The 12,814-nt window shown below is 44.3% G+C and overlaps 1 protein-coding gene across 1 annotated transcript in view; it reads right to left on the bottom strand.

The window, feature by feature from the left end:
- ADCY5 (adenylate cyclase 5) overlaps positions 1 to 12,814 on the bottom strand; it is a 158,784-nt gene that overhangs the window by 68,398 nt on the left and 77,572 nt on the right. The window lies entirely within an intron of this gene.

The following is a 12,814-nucleotide window of genomic DNA, read 5'->3' as shown; positions in this document are numbered from 1 at the left end:
AAAATGAGGGAAAACACAACACAACCCACAAAAGCTAGTTGACAGAGCACATTCCAGATCTGGTCCCTTGGACAGCAAGGAGATCCAACCAGTCAATCCTAAAGGAAATTGACCCATAATATTCACTGGAAGGACTGATGCTTAAGCTGAAGCTCCAATACTCTGGCCACCTGATGCGAAGAGCCAACTCACTGGAAAAGACCCTGATGCTGGGAAAGATTGAGGGCAGGAGGAAACGGGGACGACAGAGGATGAGATGGTTGGATGGCATCACCGACTCAAAGGACTTGAGTCTGAGCAAACTCCAGGAGATCCTGAAGAACAGGGAATCCTGGCTTGCTGCAGTCCATGGGGTTGCAAAGAGTCTGACACAACTGAGCGACTGAACAACAAAAGGTGCCGTTTGGCCAAAACTGCTCTTGGCAGGTACAGCTCCTGGGCAGTCTGGGTGCAGGGATTCTGGTCCTGCCCCTGACTCAGGCCATATCAGACAGAAGTCACACAGGCTCAGCTTTCTAGGCCTCAGCCACTCCCTCCAAACACATAGTTCTTAGTCCCAACTGCTGCAGCAGAGCCCAGGCTGGACCTGTGCCTTCTGCTGTGGTTCCACCCCCATCCCCACCGGGAGCCCTGAATTGGTCTCCAGTCCACTTATCCATTTGGATCCCAAAGAGCCTCCCCTTGAGACTTCAGATGCCAGGCAGTGATCGGCAGCAGCTCCCACATGCTTCTTCCAGGGTCTTCTTTTTCTCTGGATGTAGATGTCCTGTCCTTGGCGCTGCTCTGCCTTCTACCTGAAGGCTTTCCCCACCCCACCCACTCTCCGAGGTGGCCCTGACTTCCACCCAGGCTCTCAGGCCCACAGCCATGTGGGCTCCATGCTGGAGGCAGTGCCATCTTTCCCTGGAGACGACCCATACCGTGTCCATCCCCAGTCGATGCACAAAGAGATTTTTCCTCTCCCATCTCTGTCTTGCTTCCTCCTCAACTGCACGATAGACTCTAATGTTCTGGCTGAAAGACACTGTGGGCTCCCCTCAAGCACTTCCTGGCACCCCCAGATGCCTCCCTGAGGAGCCTTCAGGGAGGGGGCAACTCGGCTGATGGTCAAAACTCCCGACCCCCAGCCCCATTCACCCCAGAATCCTACCACTGTCATTGTATATAAACACATCCCAGAGAAAAATCCCACCTGTTTGTTACAAGCAAAGAAGACTTCTGATACATGGAAGCTTACAGTCCAGTTGAGGAGATAAGTGGTCACAACCGACAGAGAACCAGCAGCAGGAAGCAGGAACTGAATCATGCGAAGCAAACAGGAGTAGAGGAGAGCACAGGGCAAGTGGAGATCTCTGGGAAGCCTGGTCTTGGGGAGAGGGGCATGCTTGGTGAGGCTGGCAGACATGAGACAGAGTATCCCTGGAGAGAGCAACTAGACTAGCCAAAGTAATTCTGAAGAAGATGAACCAAGGTGGAAGAAATACTACTCAAGTTCAAGACTTCCTATAAAGCTACCGTAATTAAACTGGTGCAGCACTGTTTTAACAAAAGAAATATAGGTCAGTGCAACAGAATTGAGTCCAGAAATAAACCCTTATGTTTATGACTTGCTGAGTTTTGACTAGGATACCAAGACAATTCAATGGGAAAAGAATGGTCTTTTCAGCAAACTTGCTATCCATATGAGGTAGGAGACTTTACCTCGTACCATATACAAAATTAACTCAAAATGGATCAAAGACCTAAATATGAAAGCTATAGCTATAAATTCTGAGAAAAAAACATAGGAATACCTCTCAATGACCTAGGATTAGGCAGTGATTTCCTAGACATTACATCAAAAGCACAAATGATAAAAGAAGAAAAGACAAATTGCACTTCATCAAAATTAAGAAGCCTTGTGCTTCAAAAGGAACCATTAGGAAAGTGAAAAGACAGCCCATAGAATGGGAAAAAATGCCTGCAGATCATCTATCACGCCTAAATAAAGGTGTTACATATTTTTGACAAATATACAAAGGCAACTAAATGGAGGAGGATCATCTTTTGCAGCAAATGGTGCTAGAACAATGGAATAGCCATATGATTAACTCAAATCTCACAAAATATTACAAACATTTATTCAGAATGGTTCATAGGCCTAAATGTAAAACCTAAAACTATTAAACTTCCAGAAGAAAACACCTTGGGTTAGGCAAAAATTTCTTATATACCACAGCAAAACATGATTCGTAAAAGAAAAGATAAATTGATAAATTAGACATCATCAAAATTAAGAACATTTGCCTTCAAAAGACACTGTTAAGAAAATGAAAAGACAAGCTATAGAATGGAAAAAGTTATTTGTAGATCACATATCTGATTAAAAGACTTGAATCCAAAATTTACAAAGAGCTGTCAAATCAAAAATAAAAAAATCCTCAAACCACTTTTTAAAAGAGCAAAATATTTAAGTGGACAATTTACCAAGACGATATAAGGATGGCAAACAGAGAAAGATGGAAATAATTAGCCATTAAGGAAATGCAAATTTCTTACAAAAAACGAGATACTACTAAACACTATTAAAATGGTTAGAATAAAATTAAATTTAAAAAATGAAAATAGGGACGTCCCTGGTGGTCCAGTGGTTAAAAATTTGTCTTGCAATGCAGGAGACGTGGGTTTGATCCCTGGTCGGGAACTAAGATCTCAAAAGCCTCAGAGCAACTAAGCCCACATGCCATAACTGCTGAGCCCACGTGCCCAAACTAGAGAGTCTGCACATCTCAATGAAAGATCCCTCATGATGCAACAAAGATCCCGTGTCCCACAGCTAAGACCAAAAGTAGCCAAATAAATAGTGCGCTTTGTGGCTCAGTCGTGTCTGACTCTTTGCAACCCCATGGACTGTAGCCTGCCAGGCTCCTCTGTCCATGGGATTCTCCAGGCAAGAATACTGGAGTGGACTGCCATGCCCTCCTCCAGGGGATCTTCTCAACTCAGGATCAAACTCAGGTCTCCCGCATTGCAGGCGGATTCTTTACCGTCTGAGCCACCAGGGAAGCACATGACTCTGACACCTTCCTGTTAAAATGTGGCATAAGACTGTCTCAGTTTGGAGAATAGACACAGAATTGGAAGTATTTCTGAGTTCCAAGTCCTAGATATGAGTCCTGTATGATTAAAATCTCAATCCCTTGGTCTGCCATTTTGATGTAACAGAATTAGAAGTAGTTGGAGGAATGACAACTGGAATTTTAATTGACAAAATAAATTTCATTTCCTTACAGAAGCACAGGCCTGAAACTGTGCTCTGGACTAGGCACTTCAGGGAGACTTGTGGTCAGGTAGCCGGTTGCCTAGTTTTATAAAAAGTAAGGTTGCAGTTGCTAGCTGTCAGCAGACATTGTTTTGAGAATGTTTTGTGGCATCCAAGCCTAACACAACTCAGAAAACTCAAGTGTTTAGCAATACAAGGTCTAGTCTGAAATTACACCCATAGTATCACCTAGTTATTTCCTTGGATGTCTGAGCCATAGCTACTCTATTTTGACTTTTAATTGTAAAATTATCCTTAATAGCCAAAGCAGATGTCACCATTAATTATGTCAGTGTTTCTCTGAGCTTTCCCGGTGGCTCAGATTGTAAAATCGTCTGCTTGCAATGCTGGAGACCCAGGTTCAATCCCTGGGTTGGGAAGCAGCAACCCACACCAGTACTCTTGCCTGGAAAATTCCATGGATGGAGGAACCTCGTAGGCTACAGTTGATGGAGTCACAAAGAGTTAGACACAACGGAGAGACTTCACTTTCACTTTCCAGTGTTTCTCTAGGTATAGAAGATGCAAGAATTGGGACTCATAAAATCTTCTCCTAAAAAGATCTAACTATATGAAGCCCTGTTTTGCCCATTTTTCCCAGAGCACAGACTGCACAGAAATAAGTAATAAATAAAAATAAATATTTTTTAAAAAATGAAAAGAAGAAAGAACTGCCAACACTGGTACTGGTAAGAGTGTGTAGCAGCTAGAACTCTCATACCTTGCTAGTACGGATGAAAAATGGTACAGCCATTTTGGAAACAGTCTGGCATATCTCATACATACACTTGACCAGCAAGCTCACTCCTAGTATCTGCCCAAATCACATGCAAAGTTACGTTCAAATGGAACAATCTCATGATAACACATAACATAGATGAGTCTTAAGTTAATTATGCTGAGTGAAAGAAGCCACACTCAAAAGGCTACATACATAAATGACTCCATTTATATGGCATTCTGGAAAAGGCAAAACTTCAGGGACTGAAAACAGATCAGCGGTTGCCAGGGGTTGGGGAGAGTTTGACTAAAAGGGGCGGCAAGAAGAGATCTTTCGGGGTGATGGGACTGTTACATACCACGATTGTGTTGGTGGTTACTTATCCATATACCTTTGTCAAATCCAAAGAATTACACACCAGAGAGGGCTTCTCAGGTGGCACAGTGGTAATCTGCCTAACAGTGCAGGAGACACGAGAGACACATGTTGTACCCTGGGTCTGGAAGATCCCCTGAGTAAGAAATGGGGAACCACTCCAGTATTCTTGCCTAGGAAATCCCATGGACAGAGAAGCCTGGCAGGCTACAGCCTACTGGGTCGCAAAGAGTCAGACACTACTGAGTGTGTGTGTGTGTGTGTGTGTGTGTGTGTACGCCAGAGAAGCCAAATTCTACTGTATATAAATTGTTGTTATTGTTTAGTTGCTAAACTGTGTCTGACTCTTTTGAGACACCATGGACTGTAGCCCGCCTGGCTACTGTGTCCATGGGATTTTCCAGGCATGAATACTAGAGTGGGTTGCCATTTCTTTCTCCAGGGAATCTTTCCAGCCCAGGGATTGAACCCACGTCTCCTGCATTAGCAGCTGGATTCTTTACCACTGAGCCACCAGGGGAAAAAAAGAACAAGAGTAAAGGTCCAGGAGGGACTAGCAGAGAGAATATGAGGAGCCGGCTGGACAGGGAAAGGGCAGCTTTTCCTCTCTCTCTGAGGCCAGAAAGAGGAACCAGAGTCTATTTTGAGACATGACCCTCGAAGTAATTATCAGCTGGCCTCTGCGTATCTCCGCACTAATCCTCCTGGCCTCTCCTGCTGTAATCTGACTCTTCCTGCAGCCAGAAGGCCAATAGCAACAGAGGGTGTAAATCCAGGTAAAACGATGTGTTGTAACCCAATAGGGTCCAAATGGCTCAGCTAAGCTTAGCCTGCCTCAGTGTTCCTCTCTCCCATTCACTAAACAGACAATGGGGTGAGCCAGAAGAGAGTGCTAGGTGTGAGAGAGGTCTTCAGAAAGGCCTGTTGGAAAGGGTGATTTTGGCAAACTGGACCTGAGAGTGAAAACGCTTAAGAGATTAATATATCAAACACACATACACCCACCAAAAAGGCAAGAATCTGTGCGGCAGGTCTTAATAGATGCTAAGATCCCTGTGCACATGCAAAGGTTATGAATGAAGAGAAAGCTTCAGTAAAAGCTGATGGAATTCTGCAAACAGTCTTCCAGAAAGGAGTTTGTAGCTTAAAAATGATCTCACACCTTAGGCTGCTGCTGCTGCTGCTGCGTCACTTCCGTCATGGGACTCTGTGCGACCCCGTAGATGGCAGCCCACCAGACTCCTCCATCCCTGGGATTCTCCAGGCAAGAACACTGGAGTGGGTTGCCATTTCCTTCTCCAATGCATGAAAGTGAAAAGTGAAAGTGAAGTCACTCAGTTGTGTCCGATTGTTCGTGACCCCATAGACGGCAGCCTACCAGGCTCCTCCACCCATGGGATTTTCCAGGCAAGAGTACTGGAGTGGGGTGCCATTGCCTTCTCCGACAGGAGGGTCCAAACAAATGCTAACCAGTTTTCTTCTCTACTAACAATGATGATCAAATATTGAGCCCCTTCATACATGCTTATGCAAAATACTTAACTAGTAAATAGTAACAGGTATCAGTCACAACAACAGGTAAACAAGGCCTAATTAAGGGTTTGTTGCTTTTCCCTGTGCACACTTCACAGGACATGTCCAACCACATGAAAGAGGCGTGTGTGTGTGTGTGTGTGTGTGTAAAGGGATACCTACATCATAGCAGGTGGAGTAACAGGGACACCTGAGAATACAACAAACCTCAGGCCTTACACTGGCCTCAGCATCTGCTTTTAAAACCAGCCCTGCAGATGGTTTGGGTCTGGGAGGTCCCAGGACCACACCAGGAAAAACCCCAGGAGAGGGGAATGTTTGGAATTCTGGTCTCCAAGGGGAAGCCCAGAGGAGGTGCCTGTGCATATTTACAACTCCACTGGCATTCCTAACTCCCCAGCACTTCAGAAACCCGATCTCTCCTGTCTGCAGGCTGCAGGTTTGATTTGGCCACAGTGAAGTTACTGCTTAGTGTGTTCAGCGCCTCTGTGGCGAAGCCTGAAAGGGCTCCCAGCAGCTTGCCTTGGGCACTGCCATGCCTGCTGCCCCTTTGCTCTTGAGTATTCAGAGGACCCCATGGGCCCATTGCCATAGGCATGCTGTTTGCCAGTCCTGAGAAAGGTGAGAGGCAAAGAGGAATGAGGAATGAACTGGTTTGGAACAGAAGAAAATAAGCTAGGAGGACCTCCTCATAATCTACTATTCTGCATGGGTTCTGTTCTGGACAGGTCAGCTGGTAGTTCACAGGGTGTACCTGGTGGGGGTGGTACGAGATAAAGAACCAGAATTCCCCAGGCAGCCAGATTAGGTGACTGAGGTGAGGGGCCAAGATGTCCAGTTATATTTGAATTTCAGATAAACAACAGGTGTTTTTTAAAGTATAAGTATGTCGTGTGCAATAGTGGGAACTCGTGTGTTAGTCGCTCAGTCGTGTCCGACTCTTTGCAACCCCACAGACTATAGCTTGCCAGGTCCCTCTGTCCATGGGATTCTCCAGGCAATAATACTGGAGTGGCTTGCCATTCCCTTCTCCAAGGGAACTTCCCACCCCAGGGATAGAACCCTGGTCTCCTGCATTGCTGGCAGATTCTTTACCATTTGAGTTACAGGGAAGTCTCTAGTGGGAACATACTTATACTAAAAAATTATTTATCTGAAATTCAAGTTTATTCCAACCTGCCCTCCCCCAGCTCTAACACCCTCCAGAATTGGCCAAGCCCTAGCACACTAAGGGTGGCCCAGCTCCCTCTCCACTCCACTCCCTCTTCCATATCCTCTCCCACTCTCAGAGGCTCCCGCACAGACAGACAGTGCTTCCTCTTCACATAAGGGTCTGAAATCACCTCACTTCAGTGCAAGCCAAAGCTGGGATCTGATTGTTCAAATCCACCCACCTGGACACAAGGGGCAAGAGCATCTCAGAGTCCCTAGGGACTGAGGACCAGCTCCACAGCACTCTGCAAATGTGACTGGGACTCCACATTTAAAAGGCAGAATCCTTTCTGTTCTAGTCCTTTTTCTGTTTACAAACACACAAAACTAGCAACCAAATAACTCCCCAATAAAAGGAGCTGACAAGCCTGATAAGGGTTCCTTCTGTCTGGCCCAGATTTCATTTCTCCTGAATGGTGCTGGTGGGAAGCTTGGGGGACCTCAGTGGAAACCCATTATTATATAAAATAAATCAAAGAAGGATAATCTTAAAATATATATACTCAGAAGGCATATCAGCAGGGCTCCTTGTATACTGTACCAAGCATTACTAGAGGCTAAATGACTTAAAAAAATAATATATATTTTAACTTTTTTCATCATAGTGATGTGTCTTTAAAAATTTTCCTTTACAAAAAATAAAGATTGTTGTATGCTTTTTTTTTTTTTTTTTTGGCCATCAAAGCCACATTATCTCTGCCTGGGGGCTTTTGTGATGAGGTCCTCTTTCATGGGGGTGGCTGGTCCATCTCAGTGGCTCTGGACAAACAAAACCACCGCTCTCTGCTCTCTTCATTCCTATTAGGGGTTCTGCCCAGGTGGCACCTCTTTCTCCTCTCCATTCCAGCTAGGATATAGCTGCCTGGAGCTTGTCAATCTTACCCAGACTGGAATCCTCTCTGCAACTATCCTGTGTCAGAGATCATCATATCCCCTTACATCAAGACACTTTCCTGATCAAATCCCACCAATAATACAAAGCCCAAACTCTTGTGTTGATATTAAGATTCTACAAGTCTCATCATGGGCCACATTCCCCCTTCTTCTTACTACTTCTATCATATGGGCTACTTACTGCCTCTGGAAATTACCAATCTACAGTATGATTCTAAAAGTATACTGTTTACTTAATACACTTTTATTATTACTAAAAACAAATTAATAATTAGCATCCGCTTAATCCATATTTAGAAAAGACAAAGTAGACTAAAATAGGACATGTATCTGAGAATGATTAGGTGCAGCAATTTACAACCTTCAAAACACCTTCACAGGTCATATTTCATTGCATCCTCACTGCATTCTTCTAAGAGAAGCGAGTTGGGCGGCATCACCTCCTCCTGCTAGTGCAGGAACTAATTCAGGAGCCTCGGCCACACAGCAAGACAGCAGCAGAGCTCAATCAGATTCTCAGAGTTCAGAGCTTGTCCTGTTCTACTGTACTAAGCGGTTATTTATCCCAACTTAATTTAGGTCCACTTTTGTTTGATTCTATTTAATAAAGGAACACTCAACTTTCTTCCACCCTCTTCCTAGGTGCCTTAGGCCTTCTTTATAGATCCTGGTCACATAACACGCTGCTGATTAGGGACCTACTCACAGCCGCTGCCTCTAACCCAGCTCTATCCAAGGAACTCGCCACTGTGAGTGAGAACGGCCCATCGCCTGTCTTATAAGGCCAATTCTTACCCCAATAGAGGTTTCTTGAATTCTTTTTTCATTGATAGAGATCATACACCACACGACAGCAGTCTCCAACCTTTTTGGTGCCAGGGACCGGTTTTGTGGAAGACAATTTTTCCACAAACCGGAGGCTGAGGGAATGGTTTCAGGATGATTTAATAAGCACGTTACATTTATTGTGCACTTTATTTCTCTTCTTATTACATCAGCTCCACCTCAGATCATCAGACACTGGATCCCAGAGGTTGGGGATGCTCTGGCCATAGAATTCATCCTTTTAGAGTATACCATTCAGTAGCTTTTAATGTATTCTCAAGGTTGTGCAGCCTTCACCACTAATTCCAGAACGTTATTAACATCCTTAAAGAAATCCCACACCCATTAATCATTGCCTGTTCCCCACCTCTACCTCCACCCCGCCCCCAACTCCTGTCAACCACTAATTTATTTTCTGTCTTGATGGACTTGCCTGTTCTAGATATTCATATAAATGGTATCATGCAATAGCCTTCTGTGTCTAGCTGTTTTCACGTAGCGTAATACTTTCAAGATTCTTCTCTGTTTAGCATGTATCAGTACTTCATTCCTTTCTATGGCCAAGTAATAGTCCACAGTACAGGTATGCCACTTTTTGTTTATTCTTTCATCAGTTATAGGCAATTGAGTAGTGTCTCCTTTTTGATTGTTATGAATAATGCTGCTATGAACATCCATGTTTCTATATATGTTTTCAGTTCTCTTGGGCATATACCTAGGACTGGAATTGCTACATGTTATGGGCTGTTATGTCCACGTCCCCTTCTCCTAAATGCATATGTTAAAACGCGAACACCTAATGTGATGGTTTCAGGAGGTGGGGTTTTGGGAAAGTGGTTAGATCATGAGGGTGGCACACTCATGAGTCAGATTAGCACCCTTATAAAAGTGACCTCATAGAGTTTGCTAATCTCCTTCCACCACGTGAGGACACAGTGAGAAAATGACCATCTATGACCCAGGAAGTGGGCTCTCACCAGACCCTGGTGACTTGAATCTGGATTTCCCAGGCTCCAGAATGCGAGAAATAAATGTTGTTTAAGCCACTCAGGCTATGGTATTGCTATTTTGTTATAGCAGCCTGGATGGACTAAGACACTGGGTCACACGGAAACTCTACGTTACATATTTTGAGGAGCTGCCCAGCTGTTTTCCAAAGGGGTTGCACCTTTGATATTTCTACCAGCAATGGCTGATGATGCTCCACGCCCTCCCCAGCACTTGCTGTGTCTATCTTTTTTATTATAGCCATCCTAGTGGGGGTGAGGTGGTATCATATTGTGATTTTGATTCCCTTAAAATTCAGAACAAATAATGACAATAATGAGTGAGGTAGTTTATTCTGTAACTTGAGCAGCTGTGCTCTTAGAGAGAGATGGCCACACTGTATACTTATTTTTGTCACCTTTGGTTATTGATTCCTAGGAAACCCCAGACCTTGTGCACATAGCCAGAGAAAAAAAGCAGCTTTCATGTAACAGTACTTGCTTGAACAGGACATCCCCTTAATTCATTAAAAAATTACTGACTGAGGACCCAGTGCAGGGCACAGGGCACTGGGGAACCTGAACTCGGGTCACCCAGCCCCTGGCCTCCAGGACGCCACGTCTGGCGGTAGAGGCAAGCACGTGCACAGAAGCAGCAGGGAGGACACAAACTTTGCAGGCTTTGCAGTCACTAACCCAAGTTAGTTCCACAAACACTCAACAACTCTGCAGAGGAGACACTACTCTTACTATTGATATATGAACTGGCTTATAAATTAATGAAATAAGTAAAATTTGGGTTAATCCCTGGATTGGGAAAATTTAACAGAAAAAAATGGATAATGTAGATGAAGCTTTTCCAAGATGTAAAATTACAAATGACATAAACACATGATATGATATGAGATACGTGAACCTCATCAATAGGCAACAAAATACAAGTGAAAACAATATTAGCCCATTTAACCAGCAAAGCATTTTTTTGTGGTAATAATGTTGGCAAGAATGCAATAGAACAGGCATCCTCCTATACCTAAGTGGGGATGTGAAGACACAGTCCTTCTGGAAAGCATTTTGGTCATGTGTATGAAGAGCTTTAAAAATGTTCACACTCTGTGACCCAGATTCGGTCTCCTCTTGGGAATCTGTGCTGCAGAGACTCAGTAGCTTGGGCAGGGTTTTACAGCCAAGAATAATTAGAAAATTTAAAAATGGGGAACGGTTAAATGTTGAACAACTGGAGGATAGTTAAATAAATTATGGTGCTTTGATACCCTGGAATATGTCAAGGCCTTTCAAATGTTTCATTTGAACAAGATTCAACATCAAGGGGAGGTTTTCAAAATATAATGTCACATGGGATAAAAAGAGAATACAGAATTGCAAATTCAGCGTGATCTCAGTCTCAAACTATATGTATGTTAACAGTGGTAGGATGTCTCTAGGTAGTGGGATTATAGGTATTTTTTACTTTTCTCTTTAGATCATTGAATAGTTTCCTACTTTTTGACCGTGTGTGTGAATCTTAAAAGAGAAAAGTGATATGTTTATTTTAAAAAGAGGAAAAACATATATGCTTTTACTCTGAGCATGGCAGGCTGAAGGAACTTCTTTTCTAAATAGAAAAGATGAGAATTCAGATGCCTACACAACCAGCCAGAATAAGTCAAATGGGAAAAGAAAAAGAAGTCATGTCTGGGCAGTTGGGACTAGGAAGGCTAGTCCTGGAGATGGAGCTTGGGGTGTGGGCAGGATCTGGGCAACCAGCATGATAGCAGAGGTGCATCCAGGTGGCAGAAACAACCTGAGTTAAGGGGTGGAGAGGAAGGTGCAAGGCTATCTGGGGAATGAGAAGAAGTCCCCCCTGACTGGGACAGAGCCCTCAAGGGGAACTGAGACACAGTGGGGTTCACAGCTTTATCACAAAGGACATCCATGTCAGGGTAAGGGGCTGGCACATAATCCAGGAAGCATTGAAACCTCTTGGTAGCTTCATTTCCCAAAATAAAAAGTGTATTAATATTTCAATTTACAAAGTGTGCATTCATTAGAGAAAATTTCAAAATCATAGGGAAAAAACTCAATTTGCCACCCCCAAAGACAACCAATGGTGTCTGCTTCCTCACTTCCTTCCTCTCTAATCTACTCACAGTTTTTTGTTTTTGCTTTTGTGAAGCTGAGATCTTACTGTTTCTATAATTTGGTGTTCTGCTTTTTTTCACTCAGCATTATAGCATAAGCATGTTCCCCTGTTCTTACGATCTCTAATGCTGTGGGCTTTCAACAGGGAAATGTGATCAGAGCTGCAGTTGGGGAAGAATAATCGGACAGCTGGGAAAGAAGTAGTCAAGGGGAAGGTTCAAGAGGTGGAGAGACCAATAAAGAGGTGGGGATAGGAATTCTGTGGTGGTCCGGTGGTTATGACTCCGTGCTTCCACTGCAGGAGGTGTGGGTTCAATCCCTGGTCAAGAAACTAAGATCTCCACAAGCCTCGCAGTGTGTGTGTGTGAGAGAGGTGGGGAATGCCACAGATGAGAAGGACCAGGGTCTCAGAGGGGTTGGGGACCTGCAAAGGGAAGGGGGAGCAGTGTGTTGGGAGGTCCCAAGCAAGCATGGACCAGGAATGGCTCTCCAGGGGGACGGAAGTTTGCATAGTGAGTGGAGTGAGTGAGGTGGTGTCACCAAAGCTAACTGGAAGGGAGTCATTAAACCGGAAGAGTTTGTGGAAGAGGTGGATGAGGTTCTATGAGTCCAAGGTAGTCAGGGCCCCATGCATGACCTCTGAGGGAGACAGGATGGAATAGGGGTCCTGGCTGCAAAGGGTTTTCCCTGGTGGCTCAGATAGTAAAAAATCTGTCTGCAATGTAGGAGACCCACTTCAATCCCTGGGAAGATCCCCTGGAGAAGTGAATGGCAACCCACTCCAGTATTCTTGCCTGGAGAATCCCATGGACAGATGAGCCTGGT

The sequence above is a fragment of the Bos grunniens genome, chromosome 1 (genome assembly GCF_055505025.1).
Source record: "Bos grunniens cultivar Pamir isolate PY7600 chromosome 1, Bosgru_T2T1.0, whole genome shotgun sequence".
NCBI lineage: Eukaryota > Metazoa > Chordata > Mammalia > Artiodactyla > Bovidae > Bos > Bos grunniens.
This window is presented reverse-complemented; position numbering and strand designations above follow the sequence as displayed.